This window comes from Canis lupus, chromosome 23 (genome assembly GCF_011100685.1).
Source record: "Canis lupus familiaris isolate Mischka breed German Shepherd chromosome 23, alternate assembly UU_Cfam_GSD_1.0, whole genome shotgun sequence".
In the NCBI taxonomy this organism is placed as follows: domain Eukaryota; kingdom Metazoa; phylum Chordata; class Mammalia; order Carnivora; family Canidae; genus Canis; species Canis lupus.
The window spans coordinates 16393448-16421248 of NC_049244.1; positions in this window are offsets into that span (position 1 = coordinate 16393448).

Genomic DNA, 27801 nt, shown 5'->3' on the forward strand with positions numbered 1-27801 from the left:
CATTCTTTCTGTGTCCATGAAAATATCACAGCATTTTTCCCCTTACTGAGCATGGGCTTATTAACACAAATTTCCAGGTAGCTTTTTGGTTTCTCTTACCTGATATTCTCAACTTATGTCACTCCATGTGTGAGGGAAAAAATCATTTGCCAAGTACCAGTTTTCATCTCATGACATATTTATGATAAAGGTGATTTTTCTCTTTCAGCAGGCTATTTTACCAAATACTGCCTGGTTTATAGGACTTCATTGAGTCCTATGAAGAGTTTTCTTTCTTTGGGGGTAGTTTGACTTGACTCCAAAGTCATTCTTGGCTCCTCTAAGGCCTGGAGTGGAAATAGACACATACTGTAGTAGAACAGCAGATGTAGCACCTGGTTGCCTTGACAGAGTTTTACCTGTGCCTGCACAGGTACCCACCTTTCTTCTTTCTCCACAGTGTACTCCTGGGCTTTAACTTACCAGTGATTCTCAAGAGGATGAAAACTTCCCAAGGGCTATGGCCATGTCAGTCCTGTTTACCACTAAATGTACAGTTTTTTGAAGTACCTGGAAGAGAGTATGTGCTCAATGATGATAGTGGAAGGTAGGAAAGAGGGAAGGAGTGAAGAAGGTGGAAGGAGGGGCAGAAGGAAGGAAGGAGACAGCTTGGATGATTATCTACTCTTGATGCTTTATTTGTCTGGTTTGTATATTCTAGCGTTGTTTGCCATTGTTGCTTGGTGAACATGGTTCTGTATCCTCTTCCCCTGTCCTAGATTATTTATGCTGATGTGTGTTTGACTCCTTTTGGCTCTTGATTGCTGCCCCAGTGGCCATATGCAGTCTTTTGACATTTGAAGGACTATGTTTTGTTTTTCCTATAGTCAAGAAAATTTATTAATAAGATATTTTCTGCCTGGAGTAATAAAAATCCTGACTCAACTGCTTTAAACAAAAGGAATTATTTCACATAACAAGAATTCCAAAGGCAGAGCAACTCCAGATATAATATAATTAGAGCTCTGACTCTGATTCTTGGAGTTCTCATGGCTCTGCCCCATCTGTGTGGACTCTGTCCTCCCCTCATTGTTGTAAAAGGACTACACCAGTTCCAGCATCTCACCTAGACATGACAAAATTCAGGGGCTGAAAATGAAATGGCTTTTCCTCTGTCTTCAAAGTCCTCTAGCTGACTTTGTATCATGTCTTATTGGTTACAACTGAGTCAACTGCTCATGCTAAAAGAACAGGAACACCAGGATCAATCTAAATCAGTCAGGACCCCTTCCTTGGGGTGATATGAGCCAGCCTTCCTTGAAGCCCATGATGCTGGGGAGGAGGATGGGAATTTCAGGAGAATTGAATTCATGTTAATAAGGAGGAAGGCAATAGCTATTGGGAAGATACTGGTCTTAGTTTGTGTTACCCCAGAAGCAGATTCTAAAACAATGTATAAGTAGTTTGTTTAGGTGATGAAACCAGGAAAAGTAAGAGAAGCAGGAAAGTGAGAAAAGGAAGGAAGTTAACTAATGAAGGATGTATTATAAGGCAGATTATAAAACTAGGCAACTGAAGATTAATCCAGCTAAGGAATCCTGAGAGTCAGTGTGGCCACTTCTAAGAGTTATCCCAACCAAGTTTCTCAGAGTCATCTCAACCACTGCCATTCATCTGCCAACTGCCATCTGCCATTGGCTGAGGAGTCCTCCCAAGTGGTATTAACCCCCCAATACCTCTAGCCACCTACCCAGCGCTCCTCAGCCACAGAGTCACAGTGTTTTTGGTAAGACAAATCCTACAGGATATGAGTGGAACACTGACAGCATCTGCCATAGCAAACAGCAGGCTTTACTACTAACACAAACTATTTAAATTTGTAATTTCACCTTCAGACTTCTACAACAGCAAGCCATCCCCCAGATTAATTTAAAATAAATGTAATCTTCATCATACCATGTGCCTTATAAACACAAACAGTTGTTCCAACTGAGCAGAAGATATTTTCAGAATGAATTACATGTTCTTGATTACCCTTGAGACTCAAATGTCAACTTGGAAATAAGTGGTGGCAGGGGTAGGTCTGTGGGGAAGTCTGCCTTAGATTCCTTTCTACTTTAAATTCCTTTTTATAATGCTGTATATTTTTTAACAAGGCATAATATTTTCAAAGGAAATATCTTTTTAAACAGGAATGAATTATGTAGCTCTAATATCTTCTAAAAAGTCGCTTCTTTATTAAAACTTTTTAAAAGAACAGTTTAATGTTTGCAAAAACATTTAGGGGGAGATAGATTTCCCATATACACCAGACCCTGCATATGCATAGACTCCTCCATGATCAGTATCCCCTCAAAGGGGTAAATTTGTTACAATTGACCTACATTGACACACTATAACCACCCAAATTCCATAGTTTACATTATGATTTACTCTTGGTATTATATATTCTATGGATTTGGACTAATGTATAATGACATTTATCCATTATTACAGTATCAGAGTATTTTCACTTGCCTCCAAAACCTCTGTTCATTCCCTGTCCCCACCTCAGCCCCTGGTAATCCCTGATTATATTTTTACTGCCTCCATAGTTTTGTCTTTTCCAGAATGTCATTTAGTTGAAATCATAATATATATCTTTTTCATGTTTTTTCACTTTAGTAATATCAATTTATGTTTTTTCCATGTATTTTCATAGTTTGATGGATCAGCTATAAAATTGCTAAATAATATTCCATTATCTAGATGTACCATTTATTTTTCTACCAACAATAAATGAGAGTTTCTGTTGCTTCATATCCTCCCAGCATTTGGTGTTGTCAGTGTTCTGGATTTTGCCCATTCTAATATGTAGCGATACCTCATTGTTTTAATCTGCCTTTCCTTGATGACAAATAACATGGAATATCTCTTCATATGCTTATTTGCCATCTATATATCTTCTTTTGTGAGGTATCTGTGAAGGTCTTTGTCCTATTTTTAAAAATTTTTGTTTTGTTTTCTTATTGTTGAGTTTTAACCGTTCTTCCTATTTTAGATAACAGTCCTTTACCACATATGTCTTTTGCAAATATTTTCTTCCAGTCTGTGGCTTGTCTTCTCATTCTCCTGTCAATAGCTTTTACAGAGTAGAAGCTTTTAATTTTAATGAAGCCCAGCTTATCAATGATTTCTTTTATCCTGTCTGGTGTTATATCTACAAAGTCATTGCCATACCCAGAGTCATGTAGGTTTTGTCTTATGTTGTTTTTCAGGAATTTTATAGTTTTGCATTTTACATTATCTATTTTGAGTTAATTTTTGTGAGTTAATTTTGTGATTTTTCTTTTTTCCTTCCTTCCTTTTTCATTTTTTCCTTCCTACTTTTTCCCCCTCACTCCCTGTCTCTCTCTCTCTTTCTTTTTCTGTCTCTCCTTTCTCTTTTTGCATATGGATGTCCAGTTGTTCCAAAACCATTTGTTGAAAAAGACTTATCCTTGCTCCATGATATTATCTTTGCTCCTTTGCCAAAGATCAGTTGACTATATTTATGTGGGTCTATTTCTGGGCTCTCTATTCTGTTCTATTATTTTATTTGTTTATTCTTTTATTAATACCACACTGTCTTGATTACTATGGATTTATAGTAGGTCTAAAAGTTGGGTAGGGTTTGTCCTCCAACTTTGCTCTACTTTAATACCATGTTGGCTATTTTAGATTTTTTTGCCTCTCCATGTAAATGTTAAAGTCAATTTGTTGATGTTCACAAAACAAGTGGCTGGGATTTTGACTGGTATTGCACTGAGTCTGTAGATCAACTTGGTAAGAACTGGTATCTTGACAATATTGAGTCATCCTATCTGTGAACATGAAACATTTCTCCATTTATTTGTTTTCTTTGATTCATTCATCAGATTTTTGTAGTTTTATTTATATAGATCTTCAACATATTCAGTTAAAATTATACCTTAGTATTTTATTATGGGGAGTGCTAATGTAAATGGTATTATGTTTTAAATTTCAAATTCCACTTGTTCATTGCTGGTATACAGGAAAGTGTTTCACTTTTGTATATTAATTTTGCATTCTGCAACCTTGCTGTATTCACTTATTAAAAAGTTTGTCAATTCCTTTGGATTTTCTACATAGAAAATTACATCATCTGCAAACAAGACAGTTTCATTTCTTTCTTCCTAGTCTGTGTGCTTCTCATTTTCCTTTATTGCCTTACTGCATTGGCTAGAACTTCTTGTATAGTGTTGAAAAGGAGTGATTGGAGGAGATGTCGTTGTCTTATAGCTAATTTTAGTGGGAAAACCTGAAGTTTTTCATCATTAAGTATGATGTTAGCAATAGATTCTTTTGTAGATATTTTTTTAGCAAGCTGAGGAAGTTCTCCCTTCATCTTTTTTTTTTTCTAAAAAGGCTCAGATGAAATTTTTTTTTTGGTGGATCATAGATAAATGTAAAATAAAGAGGATTCATTTCTATGTTGTGATGGGTTGAATTTTGTGTCTCCAAAATTTATATGTTGAAGGCCTAATCCCCAGTACCTCAGAATATAATCTTGTTTGGAAATAGGGTCATTGCTGATGTGATTTGTGAAGGTAAAGGTGAGATCATACTGGAGACCTCTACTCTAATATGACTGATATTCTCATAAAAAGAATGCCTTGTGAAGGGACAGATATGCACACCATGAAAATACCAAATAAACCTGAAAACAAAGATCAGGGAGATGCATCTATAAGCCAAGGAATGCCAGCAAAGTGCCAGGACCTAGGTGAGAGGCATGGAACAAATTATCTCTCATAGCTTTCAGAAGGAACCAAGTCTGGAGACTTCTAGTCTCCAGAACTGAGACAATAAATTTCTGTTGTTTAAGCCATTCAGTTTGTGGTACTTTGCTATGTTAGCTCTAGAAAACTAATATAATGTTTGTGACATTTTTATGAAGACTTCCTTTTAGAGCTAGTATAATTATTAGCCAAGATTTCTGAGAAAGTTTGCCCCTTTAGATGTGGATGAGTGTTTGTGGTTCTGGTCTCTTAGCACCAGTGGTAAATCACAAAGATTTGGGTCACTGTATTCTAGTTGCAGGAGTGGAAGAGACAATGTGAATGTATATTTCAGGAACAGTTAGGCTTGGGCAGATTTATCAGGACAAAAATTACAATAGGAAAAACATAACTGCTGTGATTGCTGGAAACTTTCAATCATTTTTTTCTTTCCTTGTTATGAAACTATATAGTACTTGACTGTTGTGTGTCTAACAGTCATTTATAACCTATCCATTTGCTTAGTGAAGTTAGTTAGACTAGAGATAGAGAAGGGGTATAAGCAGCAGAGAGAGAAAGATTTAAGTCACCTTGCCAACAGAGTTGCAACACTGAGGGTGGGGTTTAGATGAAATTATAGTTCTATAATTGCTAGCCCAATTTGTTTCGAAAGGAGACTTTCAACAGTTTTGCAAAAATTGTTTCAGAGCCCCCATCCAATAAATGCTTGCAAAATGTCACATATATATCAATGTATGCATTACTCTGGGGAAAGAATGTGTTTTTCTCCACAGAGGTTCAGCATGAGCTAGAAGAAGCGATGTCGACAATAATTTGAAAATCACTTTGTCAGGTAGGATTAGCATTTTGAAATGACATTAAAGAAACTTTATTTTTTCTTTCTTTTTTATAATATTGAAATACTATGCATTAGTTAGCGCTTTACATACCTCATTTTTAATTCTTTAAAGGCAGCCAGCTGGTCATTATTATTTCTGTTTTGCAGATGGCAAATGAAAGGTTATGACAGGTTAAGTAATTTGCCTAAGGTCACAAAGCTCATAAAGAGTGAGGACTCAACTGGGTGACGGGCACTGAGGGGGCACCTGATTGGATGAGCACTGGGTGGTATGCTATATGTTGGCAAATTGAACTCCAATTAAAAAAAAAAGTGAGGACTCATATGGGCTCTGTCTTGCTCCAAAGACTGTTTTTTTTTTCTTTTTTTTCAAAGACTGTTTTTATTATAAGTCCTTTGCCTCTTTATTCAACGGTAGACTTCTCTTTAAAAGCTGTTTCATTCCAGTTTCATTAAAGCTAGATGTAAGTAAGCATCAACTATAATAAGATTGTTTTGTTACGTAGTATATGAATTATAGATAAGGTAAATGCTAAGATTCCTTCCAAATTCCAAGATTCTGGACTACTGTGAGAAATCCAAGCTTTTTGGGTATCAGGGCCTTATACAGAATGAATGAAAATGTGGAATCTCCTGATGGGGCTTTCCACTCTATTCTTTCCCCTTACAGAACTTGTTTAAATTGCAACCAAGTAACTTTGCTAAGGCATGAGTAAGATGTCATTCCCTTGCTTAAAAGTTCCCTGTGGATTTCATCTGAACCAAATCTAAGCAATTTGCCATACTCTATAATCTTTAGAGAGCAAAAAGCAGAATTGCTAATTACTAATTAATTAATAGTTAAGTTGGTTTAAAGGGTGCTAACTGGGGTTGTCCTGGGCCAAACTGGATGTTCGATCCCTCCCCTTTCGAGGTTCTACTGATCTGTCCTCTGTCCATCTCTTTGACACGGTATACCTCAAACCTCCCTTCATTTCCTCTTTGGCCACACTGGCCTAGTTTCTGGGCCTTGAACACAGACCTGCTTGTTTCTGCCTCTAGGTGTTTGCTGTTCTTCTGGGTGAAACGCTTTCCCCAGACCTTCATGTGCCTCTTCCCTTCTCATTGTTCAAACCTCAGTTCAAAAATTTCCTTCCTAAAAGTGGTCATCCTTGCCCACCAGAGGTCAAGTGTCTCCTGACCCCTTTACTCATTCTCTCTTATAGCACAATATTTTATCTTTTTCCTAGCACTTGGTGGATGTTTATTTGTATTTATTCTTTTATGGGTTTAGCATCTGAATCCCTCTACTATTAGATAAGCTCTTTGAGAGCAGGGGCTTTATCTCGTTTACAGTGTGGCACATAGCAATTTCTCAAAATAGAAATGTTGGTGAGCTGTTAGAATAGAATAACTGTTAGAATAGTTAGAATAACAATTAGAATAGCTCTCATGTCTGTAAGAATAGATACTTTTGTATACAGCATAAACATCTGGCCCCAGTTCATCTTTCCATGCTCACTAGTCACCCCCAGCTCCTGCCATTTCTGACCTTTTGTGCTCAGGTCCCTACTTATGGGACTTCCCACCCTCTGCATTATTCCTTCTCCTTGCCCTGGACTTGCACTTCCTCTGGAATTTCTTCACTTCTCTAAGACAAGGCCCCCATGGTATCCTATATCTCTAGTATCCCAACACCCATCACATTTATAATCTTTATCTGGTTAATTGTTTTCTTTTTGTTACCTTATCCATCAGGAAGGCACCATGTCTCTCTTGTTGATTTCTGTATTCTGAAATCCAAGATGATACCCACCACATTGCTGTACTTGCTGAATGAATGAATGAATGAATGAACCCACAAACATGCAGATCTCTCAATATATTTGCTCCACTCTGGCACTCTCTTCAATTTTTACATCCTTGCCTTTATCCTAAAAATATAACAGTTCCACACACCAGGCATCAGCACAGGATTTATCACCACCTCCTGATTCATTCTCATTTTCTAGATGTTAGGATATCCTGCTGTCCACAGCATCAGTGCTAAGCTAAAAATCTTCAGTCTCTTATTAGCTCTCAACATCTAATGAGTCACCACATGTGGTACTTGTTTAAAATTGTCTTGCTTTTTTCCAGTGCCTGGTGCCAGATATCTGCTCTCTTGTCCCTTTAACAGAAAGTCTCCTTATTGCTGTCATTATGGTCAAAATTGGTGAATACACCTGCTGTCAGATTTTAGTGGATCTCATGGTGTGCAATCAGCTGTTGTTTGAGCTCTCTAATTTCAGCATTAGAATATTGGGAGATCAGATTCTGCCTGCCACAGAGAATTCTTATGGCACAGAGAGACTGATGTGTGGTGCTAGAAGCAAGCTACATGCCCCAACTACCTCTGAATTAGTGTGATCCTGAAATCAAGATCATGGACATAAATGTATGATTTACCTTAACCTCAGCTAGCTGTACCCCAAATGATCATGGGAAATGAAGACTTTTAGATATCACTCTTATGTATTTGTATTAAGGATAGAGCTTGTTTCTTTGTTTCTTGTTTCTTCTTTGAGGATGTTTATGTATACAGAGTCAATCTATCATCATTCCCATGGAGAAGCAGTATATTAGGAGCTCTGGACCAGGACTTCCTGAGATTAAATCTTAGTCTCCACTTGTTATATGACCTAGAGTAAATGTCAGTTTCCTTGACTACAAAATGTAGATTACAGTAGTAGACAATCTATAGGCTTGTGTAGGTGATATTCTTAATATAGGGCTTGGCATGTATTATGTGCTATGTTATTATCATCATCATTGCTATTACTATCCTATTCTGGTAACTACTCAGGCAGCAGAAACAGAGAAATTAAAAATCCATCTTGTAGATTTTTTTTTTGGTAAAACATATTAAATTTTAATTATTACCAAAATCTCACTTGCATTTTGCTAGGACAAGTAACATTTAGAGAAGGAAGAAATTATCAAAGTAATCTTCATGCTTTAAAGCTATTTAAAAAGTTGTCCTGCCATAATTCATGTCCCTGTACTATTTTTCTTACCTATCACCTTTTCTCAGCACATTGCCTTAGCAGGCTACATGTGGTGTTTTGAAAGTTCTGTACAATGAACTAAAGGAGATTTCTGGATACTTTTTCTTTCTAAAAATCTGTGGAAGTAACACATAGTAGTTGTAACACATTTAAAGAATATGAAAGAGAAAGTAAAAATTATAGTACAAACCAAACAACAGTAATGAAAAAAAAATCTGTTTCCATTCCAATCCTGATTCTCAGTAATCACAGTTAATGTAATTAACTGTGTAATTTCTATTGCATGATCCCTAAAGGACCACATTTTCTGGTATTCATGATTTGTTGTAGCTCCCTCTTGCACTGATACTGAGGTTGGCCATATGACTTGATTTGACCAAATGGACAGCAAAAACTTGATAGGTGCTTCCACAAGGGGGTTTGTCCTCTTGGTATATTATCTCTTTAAAACTCTGCCATGTAAGAAGTCTGACTACCAAGAAACCACCATCCTGTGTGGAGAGCCATGTGAAGGGAGAGTGGCCATGTGAGGCACACTGAGGCACCAGATATGCAGTGAAGCTTTTTGCAACTTCCAACTTAACCAGTCACCAGCTATCATAGCACATTATCATCCCCTTGTCAATACCACAACTGTATTATACCCCACAGAATCATGAGAAATAATAAATTATGTTCTGTTAAACCATATATTTTAGAATGGATGTTATGCAGTATTAAATGACTGAGATATGTAGATACACTATAAATTATTTTTCTAGTATCCTTTAAATAACTATACAGATTAGAACTGACTTTTTTGCTATTTTAAACAAAAGAAACAAACATTCTTTTATAGATATGTGTATAGACTCATGCCATCATTTCTATAGGACAGACTTCCCTTGATAATGTTGCTGGGTCATAGAGTACAGGGATTTAAAATATTTACAGTTGTATTCTCCTTTCATAAAGGCTGTATCAACTTACATTTTCACCAACATGAATTATACTGCTTATTGCTTTACATTCTTGTTAATACTTTGTTATCAAGCTTCTAAACACTTGCCACTATATTTCATTGTTATTTTACTGATCATATTTTTATTATTGTCTGAATATGAGTTTAACATCTATTTTTATCTCTTCAGGGACAATTTTTAATTGTATTGTTTGCTTTTCTCAATTTTGATTTATAAGAACCATTCGGGTATTAAGGTCCCTCATCAGACTAAGTGTTCAAAATATTTTCTTCTAATCTATTGATTCAAACTACATACCTTTGTTTATGGTCTCTTACAGTTTACAAATGTAATGAAATTGTATATTGTCAGGTCTCACAAATATTCCATCATGTTTTCTACATTTCTTGGCAAACTTTATGATTATCTTCCTTATAGTGAAATTATTATAAGTATTTACTATATTGTCTTCTACAACATAAACAGTTAAAAATAGATTTAAATTGATAAATAGATTTATTTACCTGGAATTTGTTTTTGTGGGTGATTTGAAATAATGATATAACATTTTTCCAAGTAGATTGTCTTAAAATTAGTTATTGAATAATTTTCCCTCTCCCTGCTGATTTAAAATGCCATTAAGTTGATGGGAAGATGGCAGTGCAGAAGGTTTCTAGGGTCACCTCTTCCCATGATACACATAGGTAACACCCATATGAGTGTAAATAACCAAGAAAACAACCAGAAGACTGGCAGAACAGACTCTCCACAGCTAAATGTAGAGAAGAGGCCACATAAAAGAGGGAAGGATGGATGGAAATGTGGTTGGAGCCAAACTGACCATGAGACTGTCCAGGAAAGGGAGGAAAAGTGTGGAGTGCAGCGGGGGGGGGGGGGGGGGGGGGGAGAGGAGCAGACCCCACACCAGGTATCCCAGCATGGGGGTTCTGCACTGAGAAGATGAATCAACATAACAGTTGATTCTGAAAACCAGAGAGGCCAAATTTCATGAGTTCTTATAATCAGTGGGGGTCAACACCTAGAACTTTAAAAATCACCTAACTCAGCTCTGGAAGAGCCAGATGGCATTAGAAAACTGAGTCCCTGCCCTTAAAAGAGACAGAATAACATAGTCCACTGAGATACAACATAGAAACAACAGTTTGAAAAATGGGATATACAGGAGGGATATTTGTCTGCTAATCTCAGCAGGTGCTGAAAGGGCAGAGATCTTTGGAAGACTACTCCAAAAGAGCTAAGAGGCACCATTTCCTTCTCATGATCCAAAGTCTAGACACACAGGTGAGCACCAGTAGAGCACCAACACTCTCCATCTAGCTTGCTAATAGCATGCCCTGCCCCTGTGCTTTTCTGTAGACTTAACCCCTTCATCTTGGACTGGGCAGGAATTTTCCAGGTTAGGTGCAGGCCCTCTCCCACAGAAGACTGGAAAGGGCCTTGCTGGCACCATGTGCTCCACTCCCATGTTTTCCTGCAGACCTGCTCTCTCCTTGCCAGGAGTACATCCAAAGTGGTGCCACAAACATGGCAGTGTGCCCACAACCCTAATAGGGATGAGTACCACTCCAAAGTGACTCCTACCCCAGTGAGAATGGAATATAACCACACACACCTTTGCAGTCAAAGAATCCAGAAGTGGGCTACAATCCCAGAAGTGGGCTGGAGTCAAATATCTGGTCTGACTGTGGGCCCTGACCACCAATGAAAGTTTTTCAGGGTGCAACACAGGGAAAGAACCCTGAGTTTGGTGCTACTGCATCACTGGCAAGTGCTTGGTCCAATTTAGTTGAAGCCCAAGGCAGTTGCAGACTGGCCCACTAACAACACAAGGACAAAACTCTGCTCACAACAGGCAGAGAGAGCCATTACAGATGATGGGACTGAAGGCAAACGTGAATCAGCCACAACACTAGGGCATCAACATACATAGAAGACAGGCCTGAAACACCAGATTCTGGCAAACAGGGAACACTGAACTATAGGACATTATAGGACCTCTTTTTTATGAGACTACTTGTTCAAGAACAGATGTACCTGATTTTTCTAAAACATAGAAAGACAAAATGAGGAGACAGAGGATTATGTCCCAAATGAAAGAACAGGACAAAATCATAAGAAGAGAGCTAATGAGATGGAGATAAGTAATGTGCTTAATAGAGCATTTAAAGTAATGGTCATGGGCAGCCTGGGTGGCTCATCAGTTTAGCGCTGTCTTCAGCCCAGGGCATGATCCTGGAGACCTGGGATAGAGTCCCGCATCAGGCTCCCTGCATGGAGCCTGCTTCTCCCTCTGCCTGTGTCTCTGCCTCTCTCTCTCTCTCTCTCTCTGTGTGTGTCTCATGAATAATTAAATTAAAAGTCTTTAAAAAAAATAAAGTAGTGGTCATAAAGATACTCACTAGACATGAGACGATAATGTAAGACCACAGCAAGAGCCTCAACAAAGAGATAAAAAACAGAAAAAAGAACCATCAAGGATGACAAACTCAATCACTGAAGTTAAAAATATACTAGAGGTAATAAATAGATTAGAAGAAGCAGAAGAATAGATCAGTGACTTGAATGACAGAGTAATGGAGAACAATCAAGCTGAAAAGGAGAGAGAAAAAAATAAGAAAGAATACAAAATGGAATAAGGGAACTCAGTGACACCATCAAGCATAATAACATTTGCATTTTAAGGATCCCAGAAGAAGAGAGAGAAGAGGGGGGTAGAAAATTCATTTGAGGAAATAATAGCTGAAAACATCTCCAATCTGGGGAAGGAAACAGAAATCCAGATCTAGGACACACACAAAGCCCCCAACAAGATCAACCCAAGGAGGTCCACACTGACACCATAGTAACTAAAATGGTAAAAAAAAGAATTTTTAAAGCAGCAAGAGAAAAAAAAAAGCAGTTACATAAAGGGAAACACCATACGGCTATCAACTGACTTTTCAGCAGATACTTGGCAGGCCAGAAGACAGTGGCATGATATAGTCAAAGCACTGAAAGAAAAAAAAACCCTGCAATCAAACATACTGTATCCAGAAAGACTATCATTCAAAATGAAGGGATAAAGAGTTTCCTAAACAAAAGTTAAAGGAATTCATGACCACTAAACCAACTCTATAAGGAATGTTCAAGGAGACTCTGGGTAGAAAGTAAGGACAATAAGTAGAGTAAGAAAAGTAGGAAACACGAAAGCAGTAAAATTAAATATAGTATTATTTAATATATATGTATATTATATGTATATGTATATGTATATGTACATATGATATAATATATGATACCATGCACTTAAAACATGGTGTGAGGGGCAGGAGAGGAGTAAAAATTAGTGTATTTAGAATAGATTCAAATTTCAAAGACAATCATCTTAATATAGACTGCTATATGCATAAGATGTTATAGATACTAATCATAACCACAAATCAAAAACTATGCAAAAAATAAAGAGAAAGGAATCCAAGTATATCACTATAGAAAGGCAGCAGACTGGGAAAGAAGAGAGAAAGAGAAGAAGAGAGCAGAGAAGAACTACAAAACAACCATAAAATAAATAACAAAATGGCAGTAAATACATATTTATAAATAATTACTTTCTATGTAAATGGACTAAATGCTCAATAAAAATACAGAGTGATGGAATGGATTAAAAAAAAAAACCCACAAAGACCAAACTATACGCTGCCTATAAAAGATTCATTTTAGACTTAAAGACATATGCACATTGGAAATGAAGAGATGGAAAAGCATTTATCATGCAAATAGAAGTGAAAAGAAAGCCAGGATAGCAACACTTCTATGGGACAAAATAGACATTAAACAAAGACTGTAACAAGTGATAAAGAAAGACATTGTATAATCAATCATAAAGGGGACAATCTAATAAGAAGAAGTAACAACTGTAAATATTTATGCACCCAACATGGGAGCACCCAAATATATAAAGCAGTTAATATCAAACATAAAGGAAGTACTTGATAGTAATAAGATAATAAAGGATTTTAACACCCACTTACATCAAAGGATGGATAATCTAAATAGAACATGAACAAGGAAACAATGGCTTTGAGTGACAAATTGGACAAATGGATTTAGCAGGTATATTCAGAACATTCTATCCTAAAACAGCAGAATACACATCCTTGTCAAGTACACATGGAACATTCTCAAATATATTACATATTAGGCCACAAAATAATTCTCAACAAATTTAAAAAGACTGAAGTCATACCATGCATCTTTCCAACAACAATGGTATGATACTAGAAATGAAGCACCAGAAAATATTTGGAAAGAACCAAATATGTAGAGGTTCAATAACATGCTATGAAATAATGAATGGGTCAACTAACAAAGAGGCAATTAAAAAATCCATGGAGAAAAATGAAAATAGAAACAACTTCCGGAATCTTTGAAATGCAACAAAAGCTGTATTAGGAGGGAAGTTTATAGCAATACAGGCCTATCTAAAGAAGCAAAAAAAATCACAAAAAAAAAAAAAAAAAAAAAAACCCAGACCTTAATCTTAAATGTAAAGGAGCTAGAAAAAGAACAAAGAAGATCTAAAACTAGGAGAAGGAAGTAAATAATAAAGATTAGAACAGAAATAAATGAAATTGAAACTTAAAAAAATACCAATAGAACAGATTAATGAAAACAGGAACTAGTTCTTTCTTTTTAATTCTAGTATAGTTAATATGCAGTATTGTATTAGTTTCAGGTATAATACAGTGATTTAACAACTCTATATATTACTTAGTGTTCATTGTGATAAGTATACTCAATCCTTTTCACCTATTTCAACCATCCCCAAACCTCACCTTCCCTCTTGTAAACATCAGTTTGTTCTTTATACCTAAGAGCCTGGGTTTTTTGTTTTGTTTTGTTTTGTTTTGTTTTGTTTTGTTTTGTTTTTGGTCTTTTTTCTTTGTTTTTGTATTTTAAATCCCATATATGAGGGAAGTGACATGGTATTTGTCTTTCTCTGACTGACTTATTTCCTTACCATTATATCCTTAAGATCCATTCATGTTATTGAAAAGATCAACAAAATTGATAAACTTTAGCCAGACTCATAAAAAAAAGAGAAAGGACTAAAAAATGACAGATAAAGACACTACTAAAAAATGAGAACTACAGGCCATTATATCTGATGACCATAGATGCAAAAATGCTCAAAAAAATATCAGCAAACCAAATCCAACAATACATTAAAAAAAATCATTCACCAGGATCAAGTGAGATTTATTTCTAGCATGCAAGGGTGGTTCAATATTCACAAATCAATCAATGGGATACATCACATCAACAAGAGAAAGGATAAAAACCATATGATCATTTCAATAGATACAGAAGAAACATTTAACAAAGTACAACATCCATCATGATAAAAACTCTCAACAAGGTAGGCTTAAAAGGAATCTATTTCAGCATAATAAGGGTAATATATGAAAAACCCATAGCAAGCATCATATTCATTGGGGGAAAAACTGAACTTTTCCTCTAAGATCAGAAATAAGACAAAGATGTCCAGTCTCACCACTTTTATTCAACATAGTACATAGTCCTAGCTGTAGCAATCAGAAAAGAAAAAAAAAGGCATCCAAATCAGTAAGGAAGAAGTAAAACTTTCACTATTTGTAGATGACATGTTACTATATATAGAAAACACTGAATACTCCACCAAAAAACTCCTAGAACCAAATTAATTCAGTAAGTTTGCAGGATACAAAAGCAATACATAGAAATCTATTGCATTTCTATGCACTAATAATGAAGTAGTAAAAAGATATTAAGGAAATAGTCCCATTTATAATTGCACCTAAAATGATAAAATACATAGGGATAAATTTAATCAAGTAGGTAAAAGTGTACTTTGAAAGCTAAAAACTTTGATGAAAGAAATTGAAGATGACACAAATAAACGGAAAGATATTCCATGCTCATGGATTGAGAGAACAAATATTGTTAAAAAGTCCGTACTACCCCCAAACAATCTACAAATTTAATGCAATTCCTATAATAATACCAACAGTATTTTTTACAGAAGTAGATCAAACAACCCTAAAATTAGTATGGAAGCACAAAAGACCATGAATAGCCAAAGCAATCTTGAAAAAGAAAAACAAAACTGGAGGTGTCACTATCCCAGATTTCAAGATATGCTACAAAGCTGTAGTTATCAAAACAGTATGGTACTGTCATAAAAGCAGACACACAGAGAGATGCCTGGATGACTCAGTTGGTTAAGCATCTGACTCTTGATTTTTTTTTTAAAGATTTTATTTATTTACTCATGAAAGACACAGAGAGAGAAGGAGAATGAGAGAGGCATAGACACAGGCAGAGGGAGAAGCAGGCTCCACGCAGGGAGCCCGACGTGGGACTCGATCCTGGGTCTCCAGGATCACACCCTGGGCCAAAGGCAGTGCTAAACCACTGAGCCACCCAGGCTGACTCTTGATTTTGTCTCAGACCACGATCTCAGAGTCATGAGGATGAGCCTTGCATCAAGTTCTGTACTGAGGATGGAGCCTGCTTAAGATTCTCCCTCTCTCCCCTCTGCTCCTCCTCTTCACTCACACTGTTTCTCTCTTTCTCAAAATAAATAAATAAAATATTAAACAAAAAATAGACATAAAGATCAACAAAACAGAATAGAGAGCCCAAAAATGAACTCATGATTATGTGGTTGAATAATCTTTGATAAAGGAAGCATGCATAAGCAATGGGAAAAAAAGAGAATCTCTTCAACAAATGGCTAAACTCAAAAACACAAGAGAAAAGTGTTGGTAAGGATGTGGAGAAAAAGGAACCCTAACGCACTGTGGATGGGAATGCAAACTGGTGCAGCCACTTTGAAAAACAGTATGGAAGTTTCTCAAGAAGTTAAAAATAGAATTACCATATGATCCAGTAATTCTACTACTGTGTATTTACACAAAGAATATGAAAACACTAATTTAAAAAGATATATGCATCCCTATGTTTATTACAGCATTATTTACAATAGTCCACATAAGAAACCTGTGTCCAAGGATAGATGAATTGATAAAGAAGATGAATGGTATAATACATATAATATACATAATATTTAACATATATAATATATAAAGGAATATTATTTAGTCATCAAAAAAAGAATGAAATCTTTCCATTTACAACAACATGGATGGATCTCAAAGGTATAATGCTAAGCGAAATAAGTCAAAGACAAATACTATATCGATGAGTTTACTCATATGTGGAATTTAAGTTATGAAACAAATGAACAAAGAAAAAAAGAGATAAACCAAAAACAGTCTCTTAGCTATAGAGAACAAACTGATGTTAGCCAGAAGGGAGGCGAAGAGGGATGGGTGAAGTAGGTGAAGGAGATTAAAAGTAAATTTATGACTATGAACATATAAGTAATGCATACAATTGTTGAATCACTATATTGTACAAAACACTGTGTGTTAGTTATACTGGAATTAAAATTTTTTAAATGTGAAGAAAAATGTGAAAAAATAAAAAGATATTAATTTCCTGAATGTAACCTGACTTTGTTCCTGGACACTATCTTTGTCCCTTGATTTTTTTTTTTTTTTCTGTTTAGAGTAGCAAGGTTCTTAAAATCATTATGAGTCTTCCTTCCATAGTGAAGTTACCAAACTGTTCAGCCCACTCCAAAATTTGAAATGAGAAATTCTATTTGTTAAATAGTCAGTTTATATATACCTATCTAATTTACTAGTGCGCACTTAGTCCTTTTGTAAAAAGGACTATGTGCACATTATATTTCATTTAGAACCTTAAGAAGATTCTGTAAAACAGAGCAATTAATATCTGAAATCAATAGTAAATAGAAAAATTAACCTAAGAAAGCACTTTTGTGATGCCACATAAAATTGTCTTAAATTTTATGATGATGGGGATGCCTGGGTGGCTTAGCAGTTGGGTGTCTGCCTTCGGCCTAGGGCGTGATCCTGGAGTCCCAGGATCGAGTCCCACATTGGGCTTCCTGCATGGAGCCTGCTTCTCTCTCTGCCTGTGTCTCTGCCTCTCTCTGTGTGTGTCTCTCATGAATAAATAAATAAAATCTTTAAAAAAATAATACATGGCTTAAAAAAATTTTTTTTATGATGATGATCTCAATTCCTTGTCTGCCTTCTTTCTCATACCTCCAGCAATGCAAAAGTTAATGAATACCACATAAAACTGGAAGGGAAAAAAAAGTCCATTGAGAAGATCAAAGCTTGTTGGGGAGGAAGGATGCCAAGAATTTGTTATCGAAATTCAGAATAATCGTTCAGAATAATTGTAAAATAAGGGCATCTACAACACCTAGGAGAGAGTGGAGATCTTATCTATATTTTTCAGGAGCGACAGAAGAATGTCACTTCTGAGTCTAAACTGGGTATATTGTCTTTGTAATACATTCATTAATTTTATAAAACTTTTTCATTTTACTTTGTTAGTTGAAGTGGACAGAGGCTAGCACGTTCACAGTTAGCCATATTCAGTTTTAAACAAACTCAATGTGTCCTTCATATAAAGGAAATGCTCAAACTCTTCCCAGTTTTTGATGCAGCTCCACCCTTTATATAATTTGCTTGAATTTTTCAAGTTTTGATGGTTTTATTAGGTTCATGTAACCATATTGCTTGAGTTTTAGACTCTCTTTGATAAAATGGTGTATTAAAATCGGGTTTCCTAGAGTGACAGAAAAGTGTTATAACAAGTTTTCTGACACAGATATTGATCTTGGGCAACCTGTAAAAACAGTAAGTGGTTTGAAGCCTAGACTTGCGGTGGCCTCTGCTAATTCTACCCTTGAATTTGTGGGCATGCTTTTAGAGCTGTTGACCAATAAATGCAACTTTAGTCTTAGAACAACTCAGAATAAAGGAACTTGAGTATTAACATTTTAAAAACTCGACATTAACTGTGACCCCCTCTCCCTTTTCAATAGATTTTGCCGTTTTCTCTTTATTGTTTCAAAACTATCTTTTCTCCTTAGTACCAAAATACAGTTTGAAAACTAGAAATGTGGAAAACAAAACAAAACAAAACCCAAATGATTCATAGTCCTACTATAAAAAGTGAAGAGCTGTTAAGTAATTTACTCTACATTCTTGGAGTCACATATATTTTTTTAAATGTTGGTGTCCTTACTAGGAATAAATTGTAACATGTTTTCCATTCTTTTTCACCTCTCTTTCTTTGTGAAATGCAAATACACAAATACCACACCACATCTGCCACCTCCATGCCCTTGCCCCCAGAGACAGGCACATTCACATTTTATCTGTGACTTAGGGCCCAGTTAAATGGCATTTTCATTTCATGGATTATTCAGATAATTACTTCTATAGATCAACCAGCCTCCTCAAGCTCTTCATCTTTTTAAAATGTCATTTATAACTTTGTATTTTACTTACATACCTATCTTTCCTATTAGATATAACCTTCTTGAGGATAAGGCATTAGTCAAGATTCCTGTCCTTGTAAAATATAAAGTTGCAACTTAAGCAAAACAAGATAATTTCTTGTCTCAAAACACTGAAAAACCTGACTGGCTTCAGGCATGGCTGGATCCAGAGGCTCAGTCCCTTTCTCTCCTGCTCAGCTCTGCTCATCCCAATTTGGCCTCCTCTTCCTCACAAACACTTTTTTACATCTGTTTGAATAATTCATTTTGAAAGGGCACTTCTTTCTTGAGAAATATGGCCTAAAAGTCCCAAGTAAGACTCTTACCCATCTTAGATAATTTATCTATCCTGAACCCATCACAGTAGACAGAAGAAAAGAACATGTTGATTGGCAGGCCTGGGCCATGTGCCCCATCTTGTGGCTGAGTACGCACAGTAGAAGAAATTAGAAAGGGATGCAAGGAATCCAGAGATCTATGTTAGCGATGCGATCCTTATTTGATTTACTTTTGGGCACTCCATGTTCTTAGATGGTGCCTTGGCACGTATTTGGTAAGTATTCAATAAATATTTGTTGAATGAAATGACCATATCATTAATTACCTTCTACCCAGTAGTGGGCAGGGAAAGGGGGGCATTAATATTTTTTAAAGGTATTTTGAGCTCTTTGACATCTATTAATATAATTTGAAGACTAACTTTGCTGTTTAGAATTGTTTCCTAAAAGAGTTTCATTGAACTGATTTTACATAAAAGGCAAAGAAAACTTAAGGGGAATAGATACCTATACCTATAGTGAAAAGTAGGGAGAGAAAAGAGGTACTCACCTGGGACTTTAAAAAAATGGATAGCTTCTATTTGTCCCTCTTGATTCCCCGTTCACCTGCTCTGTGTCTGGGGAGGCTGATCTGTAGGATGGCATCACTAGCTTCCCTTGCCCTTTGGTTTTTAGTGGGGTTTAGCTAAGGGGAGGCATCTGCGGAAAATCAGAAGGCAGGAAGTGAGAAGGGTTGGGTGTTTGTTCCTCTAACTTCTGCATTGCCAGGTCATTGTGGGTTGGCTACAAGTCTCTTCAAAAAGCCATAGTTCATTTCATATTGCTGCCTCTCTAGATTTTGATAATGATTCCTTCTTTTTACCATTTCAGGCTGAGGGGTGGTAATTGCTACCAACACTGTACCATGTTGGTTTTTCTAAACTTCCTTCACACTTTTATAAATGGTCCACTTACTGAACTCTCCTTAAATTAGACAGTTAGGGTATGCTCTGCTTCCTGTTGGGTCATTAACACTTGCCTAACAAAAATGGAATACAAACAAGAAATAAGCAACAAGCAAAGCCTATGATCTGCTAATCTTAAAATGTCTACTTTATGGGGTAGAGTGGGGAGGAAGACAGGTCGGTTCTTGACAACCCCCAGTCTTCATACTTTGCAACACCTGTCCCATTCAAGCTGTCCTTGATGGTCATTCTTATGGAATTCTATTGGTATGAAACTTTTTGTTTTTCTTTTTGAGGAGGAACACTATTTCAGGCCCAATAGCTAGTTGGTATTTATGAATTTTAATCTTCTGAAAGCTGAAGCTTTATTTCTAAAGACAAGCCTGGTATAAATCCATTCATTGGCCCTCTACTTAGACATAGGTTTTTAACTAATGAATTAAGAGCAGGCAGAAAAAATTATTTCATTAATTATCACTGCAAAACCAAAGGAAATAGCTGGACAATTCCACTTGTGTGTGGCTCAAGTGACAAAGAAAGCTTAGAGTTTGGGGGAAAAAAGAAGTGTTTCTCTCATCCCAATTAAAGCAAAATTAATATTAAGATATTTCAAATGGATATCTGTAAGCATTGTTATTAGTGAAGGAGCTTCATCATGTTCCTTGGTTTTAAAGTGAATTACTTTTGCAATGGGGGTAAAATGTATTATTCTCCTTTCACTGTGACATTTACTCCCAGCCTGTTTATACCAATGCAGCTGCTGTGTAAGTCAGTGCTTTTTATTTTTCTTTCTTTTTTCTTTCTCTTTTCATTTTAAAGGCATATATGCGAATCATCTGACCCAGGTTGTACACGAGCTATACAGCATATGGTTGGGGTAAAGAACATCGTATCTTTTGTTCAACAGTTTTTGTATTTCTTTCCAGTCTTTTGCTTCCCTGGTCCTCAAATAAGGCTAATTACAAAGAAAAAAAAAAGATGGGACTGGTGGAGAGGGAGCCTTTAAAACCATTCCTTTTGCAGCATGGAACAAAAGAGAGTACCAAGGGCATGGCTAGGCCTCAACAAAAAAGAAAAGAGAAAAATCACCTAATGAGGATGTCGAGATAAGTGCTTGTGAAGAAAACTGGCAAAAAAGAGCTTTTAGTCTAAAATCCATAAATAAGTGTGCATCAGATGGGTACTAGAACATTTTTAACAAGATAGGCCATGAAAACTATATCCTTCTATGCAAGAGCCTAAAAAAAATCCCTTTCTTTACAAGTATTTTTTCTTTCAAAAATTAATTTAAAAAGAAATACTTGAGAATTAAGATGTTTTATTCATGTCTCTGAATCCATTATAGAGTGGATACCATATAAAGAGTTGTTTTTGAGACATAATGATCAATGCTGCTGGCTTCATAGGGGTCAAAGGTTTTGCATGAGTATATGAAGAAGTTGTTCATGGAGAAGAGCTGAATACAGGAGATTTTGACCTTGGAGACTTCTGTTGTATTTTTATTTTTAAAATAGGAGAATAAGCAGATATATCTGAAGTTTCTTAATTCTATGTAGTTCTTTCTTCTGTCTTTCCTGATGTGTCTGAGCCTCATACTGGGTGTTAAAGCAATAGAGGTCAGAAGTTTGAGCCTAAATTAAATTACAAAAATACCAAAGAATCATAGATTTTTAGAATTAGAAGGACTTTACCTACCTCTATAAAATGTAAGGGTGAAAAAAAAGAAGTCCAAAGTGAAAGGAATTCTTACTACCTTAAGGATTTAATTTTGGTGTGTATTAGAACTGAATGTATCTATCTTTAGTTTATGTAAAAAAGAAGAACCTTGATATTGTGCTGTCACATTTATATACTGCTGTACTAGGTGGAGGACTTAATTGTTTGATCTAAAGATTTCCCTCCTCCTTTTTTTTTTTCATTTTGTCTAATGTATGATAAGCATCAATAAATGGTAGTCATCATTATAATTATGATCTCATTGCAATCCTGAAAACCTATATTGCCCTAAACAATGGTTCTCAATCCCCTTAAACAATGCTGCAAAGATTTTGTGAGTCTCTTGATAATCAGAGATTTATACAAGCCCCTACCTAGAAATAAAAGAGATAAAAGGGAAGGAGTTCATAATGGGACAATTATGAAAATTCAGGCATAACTATAAAAAGAAATATAAAAAGTATTCACATGTTTACTTAAGATTAGAATTCATGCAAATGAGAGAGCTAAAACATTGACTGTCTAAAATTGGCAGTTCAGGTGTTGTAACCAGGACTGCAATTAGGAACATGATTTTTTTCTTAATGGTTAATATCTCTTTGTGAAATTGTGAACAAAACAAAAGAGAATCTTCCGTGACTTTACATGGTAGGTACATTTCTAGAATGTCAGTGAACCTAACAATTATGCAAAATAAAATTTATGTTAATACATAAAATAGAGTTACGTTCTGGGGTCAGATAATGAAAATACTTCATTTTTATAAATATCTGGTGTGATGCTAATCTGTGTTCACTGCTGGACTATTCATTACATGGGACTCTTCTGCATATTATGGATGTTCTAGCATCATTCTGGCCACTGGCCACTAAGTGCCAGCAATGCCTTCCAATAATTGGGACAACTAAACATGCCCCCATAAATTTCCAAAAGACCTTCAAGAAACACTATTGCTCCTGACATTGCCTCATTAAATGCAATGTTCTTTTCTAAATATGGTATCTTTTCGTCTTTCATCATTGTAGCTGACAACTAACATAACCCGTGAAATATGATATAAGAAAGAATATTCAAGAAATAATTACCACAGTTGCAATTTTAGGTAAAAGTAGACAGAACTGTGACCCAATATAGTTATGCCTGAATTTAGAAGTAAATGCCTTTCAGACTGAGTGGCCCACAATAGAGGGATTAAATTTTTTTCTACTTCACTCTGAAGATACTTTCAGATACAATTTAGGACATTTTAAGTGTTACTATGACACTACAAATTGTAATTGACTTTCAGAGAACAGACTTCAGCTTTTCAATGCCCCCAAGGTATGTGATCTTACATCGATACACACTTTGTCAAATCTGATTGCTTAATTAGGACCCAAAGTTCCTGTGATAGTTGGAAACTTCTGGGGTTTTTTCCCTGGCAAAAACTTCATGATCCACTCAATTTAATGATGAACAGTTCAAGACTGCAAAAGTTATTACTGCATTTTTTATGATTGCTGTTAACATGTAATTAAATAGCATGACAGATGTTCATCAAGCAATTTTCCAACAGATTATTTATTCATCCTCTAAGATTATAGTAGTAAATTCAAGAAGGAAAAGTTTGAGGAAACAACTGAATGTCTAATAAATGTGGTAAAATAAAGTTACCCTAAAACGTCAACCAAATGAACAAAAAAATACCCCGTATTAACCTCTGTTTTGCACATATCTGTCCTTCTCTACTTTTGATGTGAAAGCATTTATGGGTTATGTTCAGAGGGTTCTGTGCATCCTAATAAAATCCCCCAGGGAGCCCTTTTGTGATAGGAAATGTGAACTTACATGTCGCCTTGGACAAGGTTGCTTTTTCAGAACTTAGATCTCCCTTGAATATTTATGCACATAATTGTTCATGGTGTTTCACCTTTACAAGGAAGTGTGGCAGAATGGTCAGCTGTCTGGCTAAATTTTACACTTTAATAGCACAGAATTGTTGCAACAAAGAGTTTCTAGTCTTGGACACCTTTGCTCAGCATCCCTGCCTCTAGGTGGGGTCACATGACTGATTACTAGTCAATGGAATGTGGATGGAAGTGAGGTATACCTCTTCCGGCCCTGGCCCATTAAATCCCTGGAGCATTGTCCATGCTCTTATGCCTCATCTGCTAACTCAGTACCCTTATGGGAGCCATGTATGAAAGACAGCAGATTCTCCACCACCCAGGTTCCTCAATCACTATGTAGAGGAGAGTGCCCCCTCCTTCTTCCCACATGTTGGACTTTACAGAAGCCGGAAATACACATTCATAGTCTTAAACCAATGGAATTTTGAGTTTATTCATTATAGCATCTAGTATTACCTCAAGAAGTACCAATATGCACTCTTGTGCATACAAATCCTAGAATAATACCTGGCATGTAGTAGGCCCTTAATGAACAAATGAAAGCATGCTCCCTATAGAAAGCCAGAGAAAAATGCCATAAAGCACAATTCGTTGGTCTTCTAGGGAAGACCTTGGTCAAACAGGTCAAATCAGAATTTATCTTAAGGGAAGAGTAGGAAAGGCTGTGGAGCAGGTAATACCACTCGCTTGTCTAATCCCATGGGACCAGTATTTTCTTATGTGATTTTGGGGATTAGGAGAGAATCTGATAGTAATTCCAAGTCATTGAGGAGCCATACAAATAATAGTTACATCAGAGACACTAGTGTAGTTTCACAGAAAAGCTATCATATAAATTGGTACTAAAATTAAAAAAAAAAAAAAAAAGTCCTGTCATCCTTGTAAGATTACTCTGGGTGACCAACTGCCACATGTAAGAAAAATTGCAATACTTTTGCCCCTATGGCTAGTTGAGGAAAAGCAACCCCATATGACTATTTAAATGTAATTCTACTATAAGAATAATCCCCATTATTTTTGGAGAGCTTACTCTGCCAGTATCTATGATTATGACAAAATCCTTCATGACAGATTATAGTGTTCCATTTAGCCTGGTAAAAGATGGGTTTGATTATGCCAAACATTTGCACGTATGTTTTCTTATTTAAGTTTTTTACATATTATCATTCCCCATCTGCCATGTGGGATAATGGAGGCCCAAAATTGTTGATGAACTACTTTGCCCAAGGCCACACAGCTGTGGGATCCTACCATACTCTTCATTCCCTACTCATCATTTCCTAATATCCCCTGGTCTCATACTTCCACCGTGGCTCCCAGCATCAACCACCATAGCACCACACAGCCACTAATTTAACATCAAAATCAAGCTCAGATAATTAATTCAGGCACAACACACCTGGGTTTGGAATAATTTCCACTGGATACTTACTTTGTGAGTTCACTCAACTGCAAACAGAGTATCCCTGTTGTGATTGCTGTTTTCTAGTAATCAATCTTTTTCCTTTAGGCATGCATCTTTACCTTATGACACTACACTTTTGTCTGTTTGTTTTTACCTTCTTATCTGGAGGTTCACTACACATTGCAAAGTGTTCACTGTATAGCTCCAGCTGTGTTCCCTAGAGATGTCTGTCTTCCCAGTGGGGCCCCAATCACAAATCCCTCGTACAATATCCTTTAAATACAATCTTTCATACCAAGGGTCATCAAACTTTTTTTCTGTAAAAGGACAGATAGTAAATATCTTAGACTGAGTGGGCTACATATTGTGTCACAGTTATTTAACTCTGTCCTTGTGCAAAAGCAGCCATGAATGATTTGTAAGTGAATGGGCGTGGCTGCATTCCTGTTTTTAAATAATAAATTTATTTTTTATTGGTGTCCAATTTGCCAACATACAGAATAACACCCAGTGCTCATCCCGTCAAGTGCCCCCCTCAGTGCCCGCCACCCAGTCACCCCCAACCCCTGCCCTCCTCCCCTTCCACCACCCTTAGTTCGTTTCACATGGCTGCATTCCAATAAAACCTGACGAAAATAGTCTGTAGGTTAGATTTGGCCCATGGGCTGCAGTTTGCCAACACCTATTTTATACATATATCATTTTCTATGATTAGATTTCATGTTTCCCTTGACATTTATTTATTTTACAATTTTCCTTTTTTGGAGCCTTGAGAGGAATATAAGCAGATACATACTCAGTTGCGTTATTTTAGGATTGTTAGAGTTCATGCATACTCTGAAAAAAAATGTGTGTAAGGAAAGTTTAGATTGAGAAAAGGAAAGAAAGAGATGATTCACGACAAGGAGTAGAGAATGTGCTGACATGAGAAAATACAAAATTAATATTGGATAACTCATATTGGATAACTGATATTGCATAAAATGAAGGTATGAGAGATTTACTGCATTCATTTATTCACTGAAAATGTTAGTTTTATCTCTTTGCTTCAGGCTCTGGGATTATAATGTGAAAAGGACAAATGTTGTCCCTGCCATACAGAATTATGGTTTAATTGGAGAGACACACGTTTGGCAAATAATTATCACAAAAGGTGAAGAATGTATGGGCCCGCAAGTACAGGTTGAAACAGGAGCTTGGCTAGAAAGAAGTAACTGCAAGAGGTAAAAGATTTGAGGAAAGCAATGCTCATGGAAGGAGACTGTCAAATGGCTTCGGAATTTGAAGAAAGTTGAATATGTACCCACAAGACTTTGAAAGGCTAATGGCACATTGAGATAGAAGTGACAATCAAAGGATTGGGAGGTTTTTATCTGTTGTTGTTTTCAAATGTATTTTTAATGACCTTTCAGAATAACTGGGGGGTTGGGGGAGCAAAGAGTGGAAGCAATAGCTGTAACTAGGTGGCAACTCTAAATGAGGAGTTTGGTTGTGTTAAGGAAACAATAAGTAACTCATTTGCCTGGGGCTTGGAATCAAGGAAAGAAAGTAGGGGGGAGCTAGGGTGGGAACAAAGGTTAGAGCCAGATGGTGGGAGGTTTGGAATACCAGGATAAGGAATTGGATTGACTTGAACAGACTGCATGAGACCTGAGTGGCCCAGAGCAGGATCTGCACCAGGCAAGTTTTAGGAAAATTAGAGGAATTAGAGAGGGATGTCCTGTAGGCAAGGAAAATAGTAAGAAACTCTAGTCCAGGTAATACAGCGCTGGGAGATGCACAGGGTCATATTATCTTGTGAATTTGCTTCCCTCTTCTGTAAACTCCTTTGAGTTAAATGCAGCATCTGTTCAGCTGTCTGTGGCACAGTTTTTTACTGGATAAAGAACAGCACCGTATTCACTGGCTGCTGACAATGTCTCTCCTTGTGCTCTGCTATGTTTTAATTATGTTTGACATTCATCGCACACTATTATCCAGTGGAAGCAAATTGAAGAAATGCAGTTTCATTTGAAGTCAAACAAAAGTGAGGACACATGTAATTATATAGTAATATATTATTACTTGGAAGCTATTAGATTTTTAGGTTTAATATACCTGTAGCTTCCCTACTACCACCCCACTCCCATATCTTGCCTTGATTCAATTGTAAGAAGCCTCAGCCCACAATTTAATTACAAACATCCAGAACAAAGAATCCAAAAACGGCATTAAGAATCAGGAGAAGGTGGTACTTTTTATTATGGAAAATTTCAGACACAGAGACTAGTATAATAAATTGCATGAACCCATCATGCAGTTTCTATAATTATCATCACCTGGCCTAACTTGTTTCATTTTTAATCCCACCTACTTTTTACTCTTCACCCACAACCTGGATTATTTTAAACCAAATTTCAAGCATCCTTTTATTTTGCCCATACATACTTCAAAATGTATCTTTAAAAGATAACTTTTTTAAAGCAAAGACATATTACCATTATAATGCCTAAAATAACAATAACTTTTCAATATCATTAAATATGTAGCCTTGGTCTGAATTTCTCCAGTTGTCTTAATAGTTTTTATTTGAGGGCA